The following is a 20,249-nucleotide window of genomic DNA, read 5'->3' on the forward strand; positions in this document are numbered from 1 at the left end:
CAGATTCTTAAACCTTGGGTTGAGTGCTGTAGCTATTTTTAGAAATCTCACATTGCGATCTTTGAGTTTTGTCAAATCTGCTGTGAAAGTGTTCTTAAAATGAATAATATGTGCTGGGTCATCATCCTAGACTGCTGTAACATGAAATATATGGCAGAATGCGGGTAAAACAGAACAGGAGACATACAATGCTCCCCCCAGGAGTTCATTCACGAATTTAATTAATGCACTATTTTTTTAACAAGCATCATCAGCATGGAAGCATGTCCTCTGGAATGGTGGCTAAAGCATGAAGGGGCATATGAATGTTTAGCATATCTGGCATGTAAATCCTCCCCTTAGGCCTGGGGGGGGGGGAATCCTTTAGCATTGGGCGGGCTTCCGCCCTCCCGGTTCCCAGAAACCAAATAGATGTAGTAAATGAGGTAAGGGCCTGCAGGAAGAGAGAGGACAGATCTCGTGGTTAAGGCACTTGAATGCTGTTCTGGGCAACTGGATTTTTATCCCTCGCTCTGCCATTGAATTCGTGTGACGTTGGCCAAGTCACTTAAACCAGATTTCTTACAGGTGGTCACTAATTGCGTGTTCCTCTTTTTCTGGGTACCACTGTGTCTGATTTGCAGAAATGAAGAGCACTCACAGCAGGAACTGAAGTCAATGGGTGCTGTGTCTTGAACATATTAAATGCTCTATAACACTAAGTACTCAGAAAAATCAGGTGGTAGACATCTCAAACTGGGCACCCAAAATTAGTGGAAACTTTTGATCTTAATCTCTCTGGCTCAGAGCCACAAAAGTATTTAGCCTTCTAACATCCATTGATTTCAGTGGGAGTTAAGAGCCTACATAGCTTTGTGGACCTGGGCCTCAGCTTCCCATCTGTAAAATGGGGTATTACCAACCCCTACCTCACAGGGGTGTCGTGAAGATGAATTAATCAATGTTTGTGAAGCCCTCATGCCCAGATCCTCAAAGATATTTAGGCACCTCACTCTTATGTAAATACCTTTGAGAATCTGGGCCTCAAATGCTATAGTAATGAGTGCCTTAGAAAAGCCCATGAGGCAATTAATAATTCTGCCTTCAGAGCAGTGTTTGACTCGTGTCCTGTAAATAAGACACACATTGAACAAAGAGGATAAAACAAAATATTAAAGAGCTGCTCATTCAGTGAGCACTGTCCATTCTGTGCACTGACTGAGGCAGAGGTCCTGTGGAAAAATCAAATGTCATCATGTAATTAAAGACTGTATCAGAATGCATATGCACAAGGGGACTGAATGCACAGGCAACCTTATTCTGGCATTTCCTAACTTCTGAGTGCTTGACTTTGCAACCTCAGTAATGTTCTTCTAACACAGCTTTTTTGTGTGTAATTGATATTTATAGTACAGTGACGCTCAGAGGCCCCAGTCGGCTCCATTGTGGCAGGTACAGAACAAACATAGTGAGACACAGATTCTGCCCTGAAAAGTGTAGTCTTAGAAGATGGGTGATATACAATGAGTGGGGAAAGAGAGACCATCAGACAAGACGTGTACAACTTTTATATAACTATAAACATTTGCTATTTTTAAAACAAATTAGATTTGTAATTTTGGGTTGACTTGCCCCAACTGCTTCTCTGTCTTGCTGTCATACACAGGGTGGCTTTCATGTATGTGAAAAGAGTTCTGAAAGAGTAGAAGGCACCCTTGCACATCTGGTCAGGGAAGGTGTTACATGCATAAGTGAAGTCTTAAAAAAAGTGCAAAGACATTTGTGGGTGGCACATGTGAGCAGAAACCTTTCTGAAACATTTCAGGAAATTAGGGGTATAATTAACTGTGGTCAAAATTCTTCTGTTGGAACTTGTAATGGAAAATTGGGTTTCTGACTAAAAATTTGTAACAGGACAAGTCTGATTTCCTAGAACACTTTTGATTTTTCATCAAAAGCCAAAACCCCAACCTTTTAGGCCAAAAACTGGTTTCTCTTTTTCAGATGAAATTTTTCAGTCTGCAGCAGTGTTTGGCTGAAATGTTCTGGTTTTTGGTTGCCAAAACCTGAATGATTTTTTGACAAAAATAAATAAATAAATCTGAAGAAAAACCCTCTGATTTTCTGAGCACCTCTAGTTATAATGTACCTATAGATGTGCATGTATAAAAAATGTGTGTACACAATTACATACATGCATACCAATATGCATATAGTTTGGTCCAGGGGATGGGACACCAGACTGGGAATAAGAAGCCCTGTCTTCTGTTCCTGGCTCTGTCACTGAGTTGCTGTAAGTTTTGGGCAAGCTACTTCACCTCTCTGTGGCTTCGTTTTCCCATCTGTAAAATGAGTACAATAGTGTTTACCCACTTTTGTGAATGGCTTTGCCATCTTGGTGAAAAGCACTATATAAAAGCTAATTGTTATAATAATTATTAATTTGATTTTTATAAGGGTTTTGAGATCTATGGACAGGGCCGCAGAGAGGATTCAGGAGGCCTGGGGCAAAGGTGGGGAGCTGTGGCGCTTGTACTCACCCGGTGGCGGTCTGGGTCTTCAGCAGCATTTTGGCAGCGGGGGGCCCTTCAGTCACTCCGCGTCTTCGGCAGCAGTGAAGGGCCCTCCGCCGCCAAAGTGCCCCACTTGCTCCCCCCCCCCAGGCGGCCCTGTCTATGGATGAAAAGGTCTATACAAGTGCTTCCCATTATTTATTATATATGAATATTTAGATACATATGACACTAGGTCTTTTATTCATATTCTAATGGGCATGCTCTGTGAAGGGCTGTTCCTGTGATATCCACATTTCCTTGTGTCAGTATTGCTTGTCATTGTCCATAGAGTTTTGCATGCTAGTATTCATAATTTCTATTTGGTTTGTTCCTGGTATTTCATTTCATTTTGTTTATTTATTGAGCAATACAATCACCTGTCTTAACTGAGCTGCAATAAAATCATTATCAAGATTTACAAGTAAGGTGAATTGTGAAGGAAACAAAGAAACCAACAGAAACATTCTTCTGCTTTATCGAATGCCTGATTTTATTGTGTACAAATTTACAAATCAAACTGCCTAGAGTGTTGGCTTATGTTGCAGCCTCCATTCAAGACAAAAGCTCATTTGTTTATAGTGTGTTCAAGGAGAAGACTGTTTTGTTTTTGTGCAGTCCACTGCACACTCTGAACCTGTTTCTGTACTTACGTACACCAGTGTAAATAAGGAATAACTCAATTGAATTCAGTAGATACACCCATGTCAAACTGGTGTGCAGCAAGATAAGAAGCAGGTCCACAGCAAGTGGATAGACCGTAGCTTAAAAATACACACTCTACATCAGAATTTCTAGACTTTCACAAAGACTGTAGAGCCTTGAGGCATCTATTGTACATTTATTATCTATGGGTTTAGACCCATGGAATCCCCGGTCTGATCCTGAGCATAGAGAGAAATTAACAGAAATTTCATCTGTTCTTAATATTCTTACTGCTCTTATGTATAGTTTGTTTGTACAACAGTGATGTCTAAAGGCCCCAGCCATTACTGAGGACCCATTGTGAAGGAGTATGAGAAAGGAGAATTACTTTTGAATGGAAGGAAACTGATTGGGTGATGAAATGAGGAGATAAGTTCTTCTGTATGCATTGGGGGAAAGGAGAAAAATGGGGAGGCTTGTGGATATGAAACATGACTGAGAGGTTGCGAGAGAAGATAGTCAACATGAGGCTCTCACTGCTAAGAAGTGACTCATGCTATGAGAGTCTGGGATCCCTTTCTTTATCTAAATCAGTGGTTCTTAAACTTTTGTACTGGTGACCCCTTTCACATAGCAAACCTCTGAGTGCGACCCCCCCTTATAAATTAAAAACACTTTTAAATATATTTAACACCATTATAAATGCTGGAGGCAAAGCGGGGTTTGGGGTAGAGGCTGACAGCTTGCAACCCCCCATATAATAACCTTGCGACCCCATGAGGGGTCCCGACTGCCAGTTTGAGAACCCCTGATCTAAATCTTCTTTTGCAGCTATTAGCTTTTAGGTTGCTTCAGGCTACACAAGGAGTTACGCAAACACGCTTGTTAATCAGTCCTGCAGTTTATAGAAATGGTCTAGCTCTCAGTTTGCCTGTTTGTTTCCTCTTGCACGGACTTTGTTTTAAGTTAAAGTATTTAGATGATCTGGAGAATCCTAGCAGCACTGCGGAGAGGGGTTGGTTTGCAGTTGGTTCTTGAGCCTTTTCTTTAAATCTGAAGTGAAGAGCATTTTTTATTGCTGCTATTGTTGTTTTAATCTACTTGAAACTAGGGCTGTCAATTAACCGCAGTTAACTCATGTGATTAATTTTTAAAAAATAATCGCGATTAAATAAATTAATTGTGATTAATCTTAGTTTTAATCACACTTTTAAGCAATAGAATACCAACTGAAATTTATTAAATATTTATGGATGATTTTCAAATATATTGATTTCAATTAGAACACAGAATACAAAGTGTACAGTGCTACTTTATATTATTATTTTTATTACAAATATTTGCACTGTAAAATGATAAACAAAAGAAACAGTATTTTTCAATTCATCTCATACAAGTACTGTAGTGCAGTCTCTTTATCGTGCAAGTGCAACTTACAAATGTAGATTTTTTTTTTGTTAACTGCACTCAAAAACAAAACATTGTAAAACTTTAGCGCAGGGGTGGGCAAACTACAACCTGCGGGCCAGATCCAGCCCCTCCGGGCTTTGGATACGGCCCATGATGCCACCGGCACCACGTCCCTGCGGGCCCCGGGCGGGGAGGCAGTGGGCTCCGTGAGTTGCTCCTGTGTGAAGGCACTGCCCCCCGAAGCCCCCATTGGCTGGGAATGGGGAACTGCGGCCAATGGGAGCTTCGGGGTGGGGGGGGTACCTGGAGGCGTGGCAAGGGCAGCACACGGAGCCTTCTGTCCCTCCTCCCCCAGAGCCCGCAGCACTTCCTGGACTGGCGAGGGGCCGGGGACAGTGCAGGCATGCAGGGAGACTGTCCTGGCCCCGGTGTGCGCCATTGCCACCCCGGAGCCGCTTAAGGTAAGCCGAACCCCTCCTGCACCCTACCCCCCAACTCCCTGCCCTAAGCCCCCTGCCTGCACCCTGCACCCCTCCTGCACCCAACCCCCTGCCCTGAGCTCCTTGCTGCACCCTGCACCCCTGTGTACCCCAACCCCCTGCCCTGAGCCCCTGATCCATCCCACACCCCTCCTGCACCCCAACCCCCTGCCCTGATCCCCCTCATACACCCTGCAGCCCTTCTCTGCCTCAACCCCTTGCCCTGAGCCCCTTCCTGCACACCACACCCCCTACCACACTCCTCACTCCCTCCCGCACCCCAACCCCCTGCCCCGGCCCTGCATACAATTTCCCCACCCAGCCCTCAGCCCAAAAAGTTTGCCCACCTCTGCTTTAGAGCCAACAAGTCCACTCCGTCCTACTTTTTGTTCAGCCAATGGCTCAGACAAACAAGTTTGTTTACATTTATGGAAGATAGTGTTGCCCACATCTTTACAATGTCACCATAAAGTGAGAATAGGCATTTGCATGGGACTTTTGTAGCTGGCATTGCAAGGTATTCACATGCCAGATATCCTAAACATTCATATGTCCCTTCATGCTTTGGCCACCATTCCAGAGGACACACTTTTATGCTGCTGACGCTTGTTAAAAAAATAATGCGATAATTAAATTTTTTACTTTACTCCTGGGGGAAGTATTGTGTCTCCAGCTCTGTTTTACCTGCATTCTGCCATATATTTCATATTATAGCAGTCTCAGATGATGACTCAGCACATGTTGTTCATTTTAAGAACACTTTCACAGCAGATTTGACCCCTTCCCTGAGGCCCCACCCCCGCTCACTACTTTCCTCCTCCCATGGTTGCTTGCTTTCCCCCATCCTCACTCACTTTCAGTGGGCTGGGATAGGGGTTTGGGATGAGTGTGTGTGTCAGGGCTCTGGGCTGGGGATGCGGGCTCTGGGCTGGGGTCGGAGATGAAGGGTTTGGGGTGCAGGAGGGGGCTCTGGGTTTGGGGGGGAGGTTCAGGGCTGGGGCAGGGGGTTGGGGTGCGGGAGGGTGTGAGGGCTCTGGGGTGGGGCCAGGGATGAGGGCTTTGAGGTGCAGGAAGGGGCTCCAGGTTTGGGGGGCTCAGGACTGGGGCGGGGGTTAGGGTGTGGGGGTGTGTGAGGGCTCTGCACAGGAGGGGCAGGCTCTGGGGTGGGGCCAGGGATGAAAGCTTTGGGGGGGGGGCTGAGGGCTGGGGTAGGTGGTTGGGCCTCGGGGTTGGGGCGCAGGCTTACCTTGGGTGACTCCTGGTCAGCGGTGCAGTGGGGCTGAGGCAGGCTGCCTGCCTGTCCTGACACCATGTTGCACACACACTGGAAACAGCCAGCAGGTCCAGGACTAGTAGGTGGGAGGGGAGAGCTCTGCGCTCACTGCTCTTGCTCACAGGCACCGCAGTGCAGAGCTGGTGCTCGAGGCAGGGGCAGCGCGTGGAGCCCCGTGACCCCCCAGCCTAGGAGCCAGAACTGCTGGCCGCTTCCAGGGCACAGTGTGGTGCCCCAGAACAGGTAGAGACTAGCCTGCCTTAGTGCTGCAGCATTGCCAACCGGACCTTTAATGGCCCAGTCGGTGGTACCACCTGACCGGAACCACCACCTTTTCGACTGGTTGTTCAGGTTGAAAACTGGACACCTAGTCACCCTAAGAAGGGAGGCAGAATTTGGTCCAATATCCCTACTAATGACAGGTTTCAGAGTAGCAGCCATGTTAATCTGTATCCACAGAAAGAACAGGAGTACTTGTGGCACCTTAGAGACTAACGAATTTATTTGAGCATAAGCTCAATGTGTGTAATGGCTCTTCCATTCCCAGTCTCTATTTAAGCCTAAATTGATGGTATCTAGTTTGCATATCAATTCAAGTTCAGCAGTTTCTCATTGGAGTCTGTTTTTGAAGCTTTTCTGTTGCAAAATTGTCACCTTTAAATCTGTTATTGAATGGCCGGAGAGATTGAAGTGTTCTCCCACACTGAATCTATTTTCCCATGTTAAGTATCCTCACACCTTCTTTTCAAACTGTCTGAAATGGGCTATCTTGAGTATCACTACAAAAGGTTTTTTTCTCCTGTTGACAAAATTCATCTTAATTAATTAGCCTCTTAGAGCTGGTAGGGGAACTCCCACCTTTTCATGTTCTCTGTATGTATATATATCTCCTCACTATATGTTCCATTCTATGCATCCGGTGAAGTGGGCTGTAGCCCACTAAAGCTTATGCTCAAATAAATTTGTTAGTCTCTAAGGTGCCACAAGTACTCCTATCCCTACTAATGGCTTTTCAGTGGTGGCATCTATAGTTTGGCTGGGATGGTTATCAGAATAAAAAAACTCTGTTCACAATGGAAAACCAGGCTAGTAATAGCTACGTACAGCTGTTTTTAAACACAACTGATGCTAGCACAGCTTTCAGCCATCGTATGGACAAATCTTAGGGGACATCTCTTAGTAGAGGCTGTCTTTAATGCTATCTAGTATGAATCTGTCCACAAAGCTCTTTACTACTAAAGAGCTTGCTGCTTTCTGTGCCATGTGAACCAAAGTGGGTATGTGTATTTGTTTCATGTCTGCAAAGAATGGCTCCATGTTTCTGAATGTAGCACTTTAGCAGTGAGAGGTGTCCTCCTCTTCCAGTTTATGGGTAAACAGGATTTCTGCCTGCAAACTGACAATTAGCATACAGAGTTGCTGAAATTCTGCTCCCATTGAAGTCAAAGGGAATGTTGCCACTGAGTTCAATGGGGCTGGGATTTCACCCACACAGGCTTATTATCAAATACAATTCTTCTTTCCCCGACACCCCTTATTTAAAGAAGGGAAAATTTGTGACACGAGCTAACAAAAGCCAGGAAATGGATTGTGCCTAGATACTACAGATATGGACATATTAGAAATATTTAAAACAGGTAAACAGATTATGTAGTAATTCCTGGCAAATTAAGGCTGATACTGCTTTTTATGTACTTATCAATAAGAATATTGGGAACATATTATTTTATATATAGTAACTCTGTGCACATTTATTTACCAGCTCCATCAGAGACTATTCATATAAATTTGTATCCATTAAAATGGAGGCTCGGATTTTTAAGCAAGTGCTCAATTTAGCTGCCGGTATTGACAGCGCAGTTCTGTGATCACAGTTATGTGCTGCCACGGAATTGCAGGCATGGTTAGTTGAATTACATCCATTTAGACTCTTAGCTATCTTGCAGGGGTAAATAGACATCTAAATGGGTGAAAATTGTTGGGCAATTTTGCACCAGGATGTAAATACATATTCAAAATTGCACTTGTAATTTTCAAGTCCATTTCTGAGCAATTAGGTTACAGGTGTGGAAAGAAGATTGCCCCAAATCTTATCCCAGAATTAAAAATTAATGATAGGTTAGGTACAAACGATCATGACTTACTTGATCGTTTATAATGTGCAAGTAAAATAAAGTCCAGATCAGTAATATATATACTGGGTGCTTTATTAGGGCCAGATTCACAAAACTGAAAACAATTATGAGCCAAATCAGCTGGGAGGAAGAATTTAATCAGAAAAATGTGAATGATAATTGGGAATCATTTTAGAAACTCCTTACTAGCTGCTCAAAAATCACAATTGTACAACGGAGGAAGAAGGCCGAGCCAGTTTTAAAAAAACATTCTGGGAAATGGTAGAATTATCAACTATAATGAAGAAAAGGCAGAAGTATTCAATAAACATGTTTGTTCTCTATTTTGGGGAAAACAGATGATCTACGCTCATCATATGGTGATAATAACACTCTTTCTATTCCACTAGTATCTCTGGAGAATGTTAAACAGAAGCTACTAAAGTTTGACATTTTTAATTCACAAAGTCCAGGTAACTTACATTCAAGAGTTTTTAAAGAGCTGGCTGAGGAGCTCACTGGACTATTAATATTATTTTTCAACAAGTTTTGGAGCACTGGGGAAAGTCCAGAAAACTGGAAGAAAGCAAATGGGATTAACAGGATGACACAAGTAATCATAGGACTGTCAGCTTGACATGGATCTCTGCTAAAATAATGGAGTGGAGTGGCTGATAGGTGACTTGATTAATAAAGAATCAAAGGAGGGTTATGTAACTAATGCAAAGCAGCATAGGTCAGTGGTGCCAACTTTCTAATGGCACTGGGGGAAATGCGGGGAGCTGACTGCCGGTGGGTGCTCAGCACCCACCATTTTTTCCCTGTGGGTGCTCCAGCCCTGGAGTACTCACAGAGTTGGCGCCTATGGCATAGGTTTATGGAAAATAGACCCTGTCAAACTAACTATTTTTTAATGAGATTACAAGTTTGGTTCATAAAGGTAATTGTGCTGATGTAATATATTTAGATTTCTGTAAGTCATTTGACTTGGTACCACATGACATTTTGATTAAAGTAGAATGATATAAAAGAATGATATAAAATTAACATTAACACATTAAGTGGATTAAAAACTGGCTAACTGATAGGTCTCCAAAATGTAATTGTAAAGAAGGAATCATTATCAAGTGAGTGTGTTTCCAGAGGGGTCCTGCAGAGATTGTTTTTTGGGCCTATGCTGTTTAACATTTTTGTCAATGACCTGGAAGAAAACATAAAATCATCACTCATAAAGTCTGCAGATGACACAAAAATTGTGGAAGTGGTCACTAATTCAGAACAATATGGATCGCTTTGTAAACTGGTAATATGGCTATATGTAAATGTATCTAGGAACATATCTAAGAATGTTGGCCATACTTTCAAGATGGTGGACTCTATCATGAGAAGCAGTGAGAGATGGGGAGGAGAGTGTGTGTGTCATGGTACATAATTAGGGTCCTAACAAATTCACGGTCCATTTTGGTCAATTTCATGATCATAGGAATTTAAAAATCATAAATTTCTTGATTTCAGCTACTTAAATCTGAAATGTCATGGTGTTGTAATTGTAGGGGTCCTCACCCAAAAAGGAGTTGTGGGGGTGCAAGGTTATTGTAGGGAGTGTTGCGGTACTGCTACTCTTACTTCTGCATTGCTGCTGGTGGTGGCGCTGCCTTCGCAGCTGGGCAGCTGAAGAGCTGCTGGCCAGGAGCCCAGCTCTGAAGGCAGAGCTGCTGCCAGCAGCAGTGCAAAATTAAAGATGGCATGGTATGGTATTGCCATCCTTATTGCTGCGCTGCTGCCTGCAGATCTGGGCCCTCAGTCAGCAGCTGCCACTCTCCAGCCGCCCAGCTCTGAAGGCAGCAGTGCAGAAGTAAGGGTGGCATGGGTATGGTAATGCCACCCTTACTTCTGCATTGCTATTGGTGAGGCACTGCCTTCAGAGCTGGTTGCCCGGCCAACAGCCGCTGCTCTCCAGCTGCCCAGTTCTGAAGGCACTGCAGAAGTAAGGGTGGCAATACCGTGATCCCCCTAAAATAATCTTGCGATGCCCCTGAAACTCCCTTTTGGGTCAGGATTCAGAGCCCCAATTTGAGAAATGCTGGACTCCCCAGTGAAATATGTGTAGTATAGGTAAAAAGTACACAAAAGACCAGATTTCATGGGGGGAGACCGTGTTTCATGGTCCATGATGCAGACCAGATTTCATGGCCATGAATCTGGTAGGGCCCTTTGAATAATCAGCTGAACATGCGCTCCGGCGCTGGAATACTATGTTCAGTTCTGGTGCCCACAATTCAAGAAAGATGTTGATAAATTGGACAGGGTTCAGTGAGGAACCATGAGAATGATTAAAGGATTAGAAAACGTGCCTTAAAGTGATAGACTCAAAAAGGTCAATCTATTTAGTTTAATAAAGAGAAGTTTAAGGGGTAACTTGATTACAGTCTATAATTATCTATGTGGGAATCAAATATTTAATAATGGGCTCTTCAGTCTAGCAGAGAAAGGTATAACATGATCCAATGGCTGGAAGTTGAAGCTAGACAAATTTAGATTGGAAATAAGGTTTAAATTTTTGACAGGGTAATTAAGCATTGGAATAACTTGCCAAAGGTTGTGGCAGATTCTCCGTTATTGGTGCTACTTTGCCACTCGTGATTAAAATAGCCAATGCATTAGACAGGGAAAGAACCTTCTCTTCCTCTTTCAAACACACAAGAATGGACTGGAGAATTGAGCTGAGCAAATAATTGAATTTTCTGTTCAGTGGCTGAACTGAAAAATCCAAAGAAATGTTTATTTTGGGTTGATCCAAAATTGGATTGTGGAGGAGGTATGCTGAAGAAAAAAAAAAGAAAAGAATTCATTTTGGTTCTTACAAAACATTTTGTTCAACCTGAAATAATTTCCCCCCAGTTTTTCTGTTTGTTTAGAAATTGGGTGTTTTCTACCCTTTCTTTAGAATAAATCTAGCTAATTTTTAAAATCGAACATCGTTTCTAAGCAAAAAGACAAAATATTTTGTTTTGGAATTGTCAAAACAACATGTTTTGACTATATATAAAAAATAATTTTATTTTAGCTGAAAATATTCACCTAATTCAACACTAGTCTTCAGTACAGAGGATGTGGGGGAGATCCCACACCTGACCCATTCTTTTTAGGTGACAGTTCTGAGGAGCTGTGCCAGACTGAGGCGTCCATAAAAGAGGTGTTGGACAAGATTGATAAACTAATCAGTAATAGGTCACTAGAACCAGATGGTATTCACCCAAAAGTTCTGAAGGAAGTCAAATACGAATGTGCATAGCTACTAAGTGTGATCTGTGAACTGTCGCTTAAATCAGCTGCTTTACCAGATGACTGGAGAATAGCTAATATAATGCTGATTTTTCAGAAAGGCTTAAGAGGCAATCCTGGCAATTACAGGCCAGTAAGCCTAACTTCAGAATCAGGCAAATTGAAAGTGAATAGGGAAGTGTTATTTACCTCTTCACATAAAACAAGAACTAGGGGTCACTGAATGAAATTAATAGGCACCAACTTTAAAACAAACATAAAGTAGTACTTCTTTACACAACACATGGTCAACCTGTGGAACTCATTGCCAGGGGCTATTGTGAAGGCCAAAAATATAAGTGAGTTTAAAAAAGAATGAGATAAAATCATGACTATTAGCCAAGATGGTCAGATAGGCAATCTCATGCTCTGGATGTTCTTAAGCCTCTGTTTGCCAGAAACTGGGACTTTATGACAAGGCATGGATCACTTGAAATTGCCCAGTTCTGTTCATTCCCTCTGAATGAAGCCTCTGGGATTGGCCACTGCCAGAAGACAGAATACTGGGCTAGATGGACTATTGGTCTAACGCACTCTTATGTTCTTAACCTAAATTTCCAAATAGTTTTAGTCGACCCAAAACTGATTTTCCCCAGCATTGCTGAACAAACCCACGCTGGATACTTCAGTTCTAGTAAACTACCATCCAGTGTCAAAACTCCCATTCCTGAAGAAGTCCATAGAGCAATTAGCCAAAGGCCAACTCCAAGTTCATCTAACTGAAGCTAACATACTAGACCCAGCACAATCTGGATTCAGGCCAGGACATGGAGCTGAAACCACCTCAGTAGTACTGATGTCAGAGGGCAGACATCCATTCTCATCCTCCTGGACCTCTCTGCAGCATTTAACACTGTTGACCATAAGATACTGCTGTCTTGCCTGAGAGAAGTAGCAAGAGTCCTGGAAAATGTGACAAAATGGTTTCAGCCCTTCCCAATGAGTAGTGATGGGAAACTCACCTCCAATTCTAAACTCCTGCTTATGGTGTCCCACAAAGACCAAATATTTCTCTATCCCTTTCCAGTATGTACATGCAACCACTAGATGAACTGGTCAGATGACATGGACTCAAGTGCCAGCAATATGCAGATGACACGCCGCTCTACCTATCCTTCACCACATACACTCACACTACTACTACCAAGATGGCCCACTGCTTGGACAAGTTCTGTTCATGGATGAAGAGCAGCTGGTTGAACCTGAACCTAAGCAAGAGAGAGGTAATGCTGTTGGGCAGAGAAAAGCATTTTGAAATGATTGCAGCCATGGTGCAGTCTCCTTTGATTGAAAGTACATATTCACAGATGGTCAATTCAACCTGTAATTTAAGGATACTCTTGGATTTCTCACTGATGCTAAACTCTCACATAGCTGCATCTGTGAGTAATATTTTCTACCATCTCCAGTTGTCTAGCAGATTCAGTCCCATCCTGGTGTACAATGACTTGGCCTTGGTTATTCATGACTTTGTCACCTCTTTGCAGAACTACCGCAGCAAGATATACCTGGGCATGAAGCCTTTAGGACTTGGGAAAGTCCAATTGATATAGAATCTGGCAGTGCATCTCCTCTGCAACACAGGCTACTATGACCACAGCCTCTGCTCTGTGAGTTTCAGAGCCCCTTTATGCCTATGGTTGAACTATGGTCTTAAAATATGTTGTGGAGGCAGATGATAAAGAAGTCTGACCTAGATGAAGGAATATGGATTTATCTGTCTGCATGGCTTGATGACAAGCAAGGACAATGAAAATACAATTACATTTAAGGTAAACAAAGTGATTAAGCCAATCGAAAAAGCAAATTGACCAGCAGATGAGGCAGATAGCATGGCATCTGCACACCAGCAGGGGAGAAGTACCCCGTTGGGGGTATACATTTCAAAGGAATACATTTCAAAGGTTTCTTGGACTATAAAAAAGAAGGGGAGAGAAGGGACAAAGGGAACAGCACAGTCTGATTTGGTGAATGGTGGAGCCTCCTGCCTCAGGGACTGGAGATGGTGATAGTTTGATGTGAGAAAGCTACTTAGGCATAGATTGTAACCGGCTAAAGTTAAGTTTTAGAAACTAGAAAGTGTGTTTTGTTTTGTTTGTAACAATACTTGTCTCTTTTTCTCTTGCTTAGTATCACCTAAATCTCTGTTCTTTATTTAAAAACATATGCTTAGTTTTACTATAAACCATCTCAGTGCTGTGTATTAAGGTAAAAAGTGTGTCCTCAGCTGGACTAACAGGGAAGTGTGTGTGCACATTGTCTCTTTGGAGAAAGCGGACTTCATTTCCAAGGGATTGGATGCTACAGGGAAACGTCTCTGGGAAACTCGGGAACTTTGCTCCTCTGGCACAATGGAATACTCTGCAATAAGGGTAAAGCTCATCTGAGCAGGAGATAGAACTTTCTTGGGGGCTGGCCCAAGACTGCTGAATAAACTCCCCCAGGAACTAAGGACCATCACAAACCTCACCACTTTCTGCTCCAAGTGCAAGATGAATTTCTTTGACCTGCCTTCTCTAACATAAACATATAGCAATATGTATATATACATATATATTTATATATTTTAAAAAATCCAGTGCAAAGCACTTCACTGCACACACTCTTCCCCCCAATGAGAGGATGAGAGAATAAACAAGAGGTAACAGATGTTAGACACATTGTTCAATGCACTACTGGTAGGCACTCAGCTACTACATTGATGAGCATGGTATAAGAATCTGTATAGATCAGAATAGAATAGTGCCTTCAACGCCTATTGAACTCAATGGTAGATGAGAGCACTTAAGACTTTGCAGAACTGGACCCTCTGTTTCCACTTTTAAGAGTAGCTACAATGGAGCAATAAAGTTCAATGGAAAAAATAATGGAGAGATTAAAAAAATAAAGTATAACAAAGACTGAAACAAGGGCGGAAAGTAAAGAATATTGTGTCCAACTGAAACAACACTGAAAAGTGATTTTAATTAATGAGTGCCCTCCCTCTGAGGGCTGACCAGCACCGTTAAAGAAGACTTTCCCTGGTTTTCCTTCTTTTCATTTAGCACATTAATGTTTATGTGGTCCATCGTATTTATTTTAAGAACAGCTGGAACATGGGAGATTTTTATAGAGGAAGTTCACTGTGGCAATTAACAGGGGGTAGATTTTTCCAAAACCATAACTCTCCTGTATGTTTGTTGAGACTTATAAGAGTAGTGAGATCACATGCAGCTGTTATTCTGAGCATTCCACTGGGAACCTATCATGGGGAGCACTTATTTAAACAAAGAATATTTATACAGCTCATGAACACATTATTTTATGGGGAGGGTAGAATCTCAGTAGTGCCACTATCTCACCTCAACATTTGCCTAGAGTCCCCCGTCATCTTTTTCTCCCCCTCTGTAGAGCACTAAAAACAACCACCAAAATAAAAATCATATGAGCATTTGTTAAAAAAGTGTCTGTTCTCTCCAATGTTTCTGTCTGCTCTGAAAACTGTGTTTGGTGAACATCTGCCATAATCATATCTGTGATCAGTGGAGTTTATCTATTCAGCGTATCGGCATTTGCTTTTGTGTCTTTTGGACTGATTGCTTCAGCTGCTCTCTGGCCTTGCATCACAGAGTTTTAACAAGAACACCCAACTTCTTGAGGTAATGTTTTTTTATTGGTGAGAATGTTTGTCTCCTTGTACAGATCAATTAACATTTTCTCCATTTCTCTGGAACCTAATCTCAATATGAATAAAATATAAAACCCTATCTAAACTCTGTGATGGTCTTTTCTCTTTGTTCTTCTCACCACACTGAAATGAATAATATAAAATGTACAGATTCCTTCTCCCTCCCACCCTCACATATTGAAATTTGGTTTTATATGTCCTCTGGACCCTCTGTTACTAATATTGACACAGAGACTCCATAATAAGATCCTTACTGTCAAGTTTAATAACCCAGAATCTTCTCAAAAGGGAGGTTTCTTAATTTTGATAGTTACACTGCAAATTCTTTATACACTTTTTATAGACTCTGTTTATTTAATATAACCCCATGTTTTTACTGACATATAGTGAGGAGTTTGTACTAAGCATACATATCATAGTACTATGTTGGAAATCTTGAGTATGTGAACATTTGCAAGGTTCTTGCACATTTCTGGCAAATCATGGTCATTTCCATATGTAATTATCCAAATTGCTCTTGCAATCAATGTTATTGTGCTAAGTTGTTTACAAGTCAGACATGCTTGCTTTTGCCTTGTAAAACGTACTCTTTTAAAAACCTACTTTTTGGGCTTATATTATTGGGCAGCAGTCATTAACAGTAAATGGTGGGGAGTTGTCTTCCTCATCTCTCTCTCTCTCTTCTTTTTTTGTCCTTTAGTAATAATTAAGGTTTAGTTCTAGTCAAGAACTTCTTAAGCTCCGGGTCTCCTGTATAATGCTATTATTTGACCCATAAATTGCTTCATAATTCTCTTTCATTTTTAACACAATTAAATCTTGAGCCCTTATGGTTGTGAAAAAAATGTAAATGTGAACTGCAAGTAACCTGATGCAATGATGTCTCCCTGTGCCGGCAGAAAGCTTGAAACAATTACTCTGAGAGATATGAATGGTCATGTAAAAAAGGGTGACATCTATTGACTTCAGTGGCTACTGTTATAATTTTGTATCTATAGTTGAAAAAAAAAAAGCCTCCCAAAATGTTATTCCTTTTGCTGCCTCCTCCAGCCCACAGTTTTTGATTGTGTTCTGCATAGTTTTTATCACAACTATCACTATGATATCTAAGTGTCTGTGTTTATCAGTCTGTTTTGTTGGCTTCATTTCTCCTTCCAAAAGGGTGCCCCTATTTCTGCTCAGGCATTTGCAATGGGAACATACCTCCAAACTCCTTTCATTAGCTATGATACTGCTTCAAAGAGATTCCCAGAACAACGGATACAAAGTATTCTTGGTTGCATCTAAGATCCAAAGGCTCCTGTTTCCCATGATTAAAGAGAAATGGGGCACCTTTTTTGAAAATGAGGAACGTGTGCAGAAACACCACAGCTGGTGGAAACAGCTTGGGATTGGCTTGTGGGTGACCACAACGACCACAGTATTATTCAAGTGCCCCTTTAGAAATACAGTGCTGTAAGTAGCTGCCTGTTTAACCTTAAAGCCAGCCCTGACCTTGAAAGAACCATCTATCCTGCTTGAAAGCTGGATCGTAATGAATCAGCATAAAAGTGCTGGGCTACAACAGGTGTTAGTTGATTAAATGACAGTATTGAGTGCACTGTTGAGTGTGAACACATAGAGATGTCATCTGTTTGAATTATACTTTTCACAGATAGATTTGCTTTTGTATTAAAAAGCTATTTTCTGGTCCAACAACAGGTACTGCATTATCTACCTTGTCTGCTTCACCGGTTACATTACTTTATAACAAATCCTTTGTAGTCTTGAAGAAATGCCACCACAAAGCCAAGTGGGAAAAAAGGGGATCAACCAGAGAGAATTGCACAAAAGGAGAGCGAAACAATGTCATTGGATGTAACAGCAAATTTGGTGACAGGGCCGTAATTCAGTGGCAGTGATACAGTAAGTTCTGTGGAAAATTTTGGCAGAATACTGGGGTCTTGAGTATCTACAGCGCTGACTAGCCTCTCAAACAGCTATAGCTGTGAACAGTGTGAATTAGCATTCTAACTGGCTTCAGCACTAAGATGAGCTATAAAACTGGCACAAGACTGAACAAAAGACCTGACCATACTTTCCACTAAAAAGTTGGACAGCACATCTGTGGAAACTGGAATTAATCACCTTGCACTCAAGTTGTACTCTCATACCCATGCAACACTTTTGACTTGAGTGCAGTTTCATGGATGCGAGATCATAATTTGGCCCAAGTGCTGTATTAAAAATTAGTGTTCCTGGAATACACGGAACAGTTCTGCACTGGCAGACAAATGGACTAGAGAATCTAATAAATCTTTTCCATCTCTAACTTCCATTATTTTACAATTAGAGTAAAGGTAGTGTTTGTATGGTATGCAGTATTGTGTTTGGCAGTATATTATAACTCCCATAGGGAAGATAAGGAGAAAGTGTTCCCAGGCTGCTAATCTAGCAGGGAGTGAAAGGGCCTAGTTCAGTTGTCCATCTTTTTCATATGGAGGAGCACTTTTTAATGGATTGACTCGCCAACACACTCCCTACCCTTTCAGGATTGTGCAGACCATCTCCCCTCCTAGTCACAGTCACATCATAACGCCCCTTCCCAAGCACATTAATTGTTTATAGGAAAAGTATTTCCCCCCTTCATTTATTGTAGTTTAGCAACTGGAAATGAGGAGAAGCCAGGAACCAATGATCAGCTGGCTCTCCATGGACCACCAGCAAGTGCTCCACAGGCTAGATTGACAATTTCTGGCGTAGCTGAGTAGTGTTAGTGCACAATGGGCACCACTGACTTCAAGAACTGGGACTCACTGTATGTGCACGTTCACTCCAAAAATGGGCAGTGATAAACAAATTGCATTTAGTTGTGGCAAAGAAAGTGTTTAGTCAGGTATCACAGGTGTTAAGTCGGGTCTTTTAACATATTTATTAATTAGCTAGAAGAGGGAGCAAACAGGACACGAGTGAATGTGCACAGCACGCAATTATTTCCAAATACATGCACAGGTCTTGGCATTTTAAGTGAGATTATGGTGCATGTGGAGATTCATCTGAAAAACTAACGAGGACATGAAAAACTACAAAGGACATAGGCAGATTCACTCATTAAATTTGTGTGCTGTCTTTTTCACACTGTAAAATTCCAGCTAGGGACATAAGAGACATGGAAGGCAGCCGCTAGAGTGGATCTGTGGTGCATGGCAATGCTGGGGTCTGTACTAGCTCCATGGAGGGTGTCAAAGCTGAATCCCCACTCTGTCACTCCGAGTGCAGAAGGTGGGAGCCCACAAGAATTCTAAAAAATAATACTGACCACTCCAGGCTTGTATTAAACTCCCAAGGTTACAGCTTTTCTCTGACCTTGGCTTGGTGAACACTGCCACCACCCAAATGCAAAAAAAACCCCCAAACCCTTGGAACCAGGAAGGAGCACTTAGGAATTTCTCCCTGTGGGGTACCCTCAAGCCCGTTCACCCCCCGCCTCCGGGGAAGAGGTGAGAAAGAAAACAAAGGAAATTAGCTGTTGCCACCAGCTAATCAAACAGCATATGCACAAACCTCTTAGGACACCAAAAATCCAATTCTGTTCTCAAAAAAGGTAAATTTTATTAAAAACAAAAAGGAAGAAAATACATCTGGAACTTAGGCTTTTGCTAGATTTTAAAAGAGCAATTCCAAAAATTAAGCACCCAAAATAGCTTTCTTGGGAGTTCAGCTTAAAGGTTACAAGCAAAAAAAGCATCGGGGGTTAGCACAGAGGAGATCCACTAACCTTAAAAAATAAACAGAAATAAACTTGGTCGCATCTAACTAAACATTCTCACCTACTTACACATTTGGAGTTTCAGATAAGTAGTTCTAGGTATGCTCTGATGATTTATGATCATACCTGGTTCAAACCTTATACCGCATTTCTGCTTATAGCATTGCTGCTCTGTGTCCCTGCAGCCCAGAGAACAACAAACAAAGGGAAAAGTTTCTTTCCCATATTTAAAAGTTCTAGCCTTCCCATTGGCTCTTTTGGGCAGGTGCCCACTCCTGTTCTTTTACCTGTGGGCTTGTTAACCCTTTACAGGTAAAGCAAGCCGAGAACAGAAACCAAGAGGGTTTTTACAGCTGGCTGGGTGTTCATAAACGGGGACTGCCCCCTACCCCCTTCATTTATCACAGAGGGAGTTTGGCATAACCTTACACCTTCCCCAAAGGTGGAGGGTGGATTCCGTTCCTTCAACTCTCGGCTCAAAGCCCATGTTGTGTGTGATGCAGGAAACAGAGGAGGAGAAAAGTCTTTCTTACAGAGAATTAATTTCAATTTACCCTTTGGGTCTACAGATTGGCCATCAGTGCTGACACACAGAAAGAGGCCACTGATTCAACCTAATATGATGAGCTCCTCAGGCAATGAAGGAAATTTTAGAATAGAAAATATCCAAATTGTCCATCTAGGTCCTCTTATTTGAGCAGCAGTAGTAGTAACCAAACACTTGTGTATACCTAAATATTTGACTAGCTCCTATTCAAAACATTGTATACTAGTTATACTTCTTGTTGCCCTTGCTACTTCTTTCCATGTATTAATAACTCTATTAACCTAGAAATTTAGTATTTAATGACTTGGCTATATGGCATTGGTTCACACTAGAAAGATGTAAGTTCTAGTGTATATTAGTGTGTTTTGCACTAACTGGCCCCTGGGGACCCTGCTGGTGCACACTAAATGTTCCCTAGTGGCATTAATGTAGTCCCATTTCAAACAGTATTATATTAACATGCCCTATGGAACTTTTCATGTGCACCAAAGGCCCTAGAGGCACCAGTTAA

This window comes from Mauremys mutica, chromosome 2 (genome assembly GCF_020497125.1).
Source record: "Mauremys mutica isolate MM-2020 ecotype Southern chromosome 2, ASM2049712v1, whole genome shotgun sequence".
Classification (NCBI taxonomy): Eukaryota; Metazoa; Chordata; order Testudines; family Geoemydidae; genus Mauremys; species Mauremys mutica.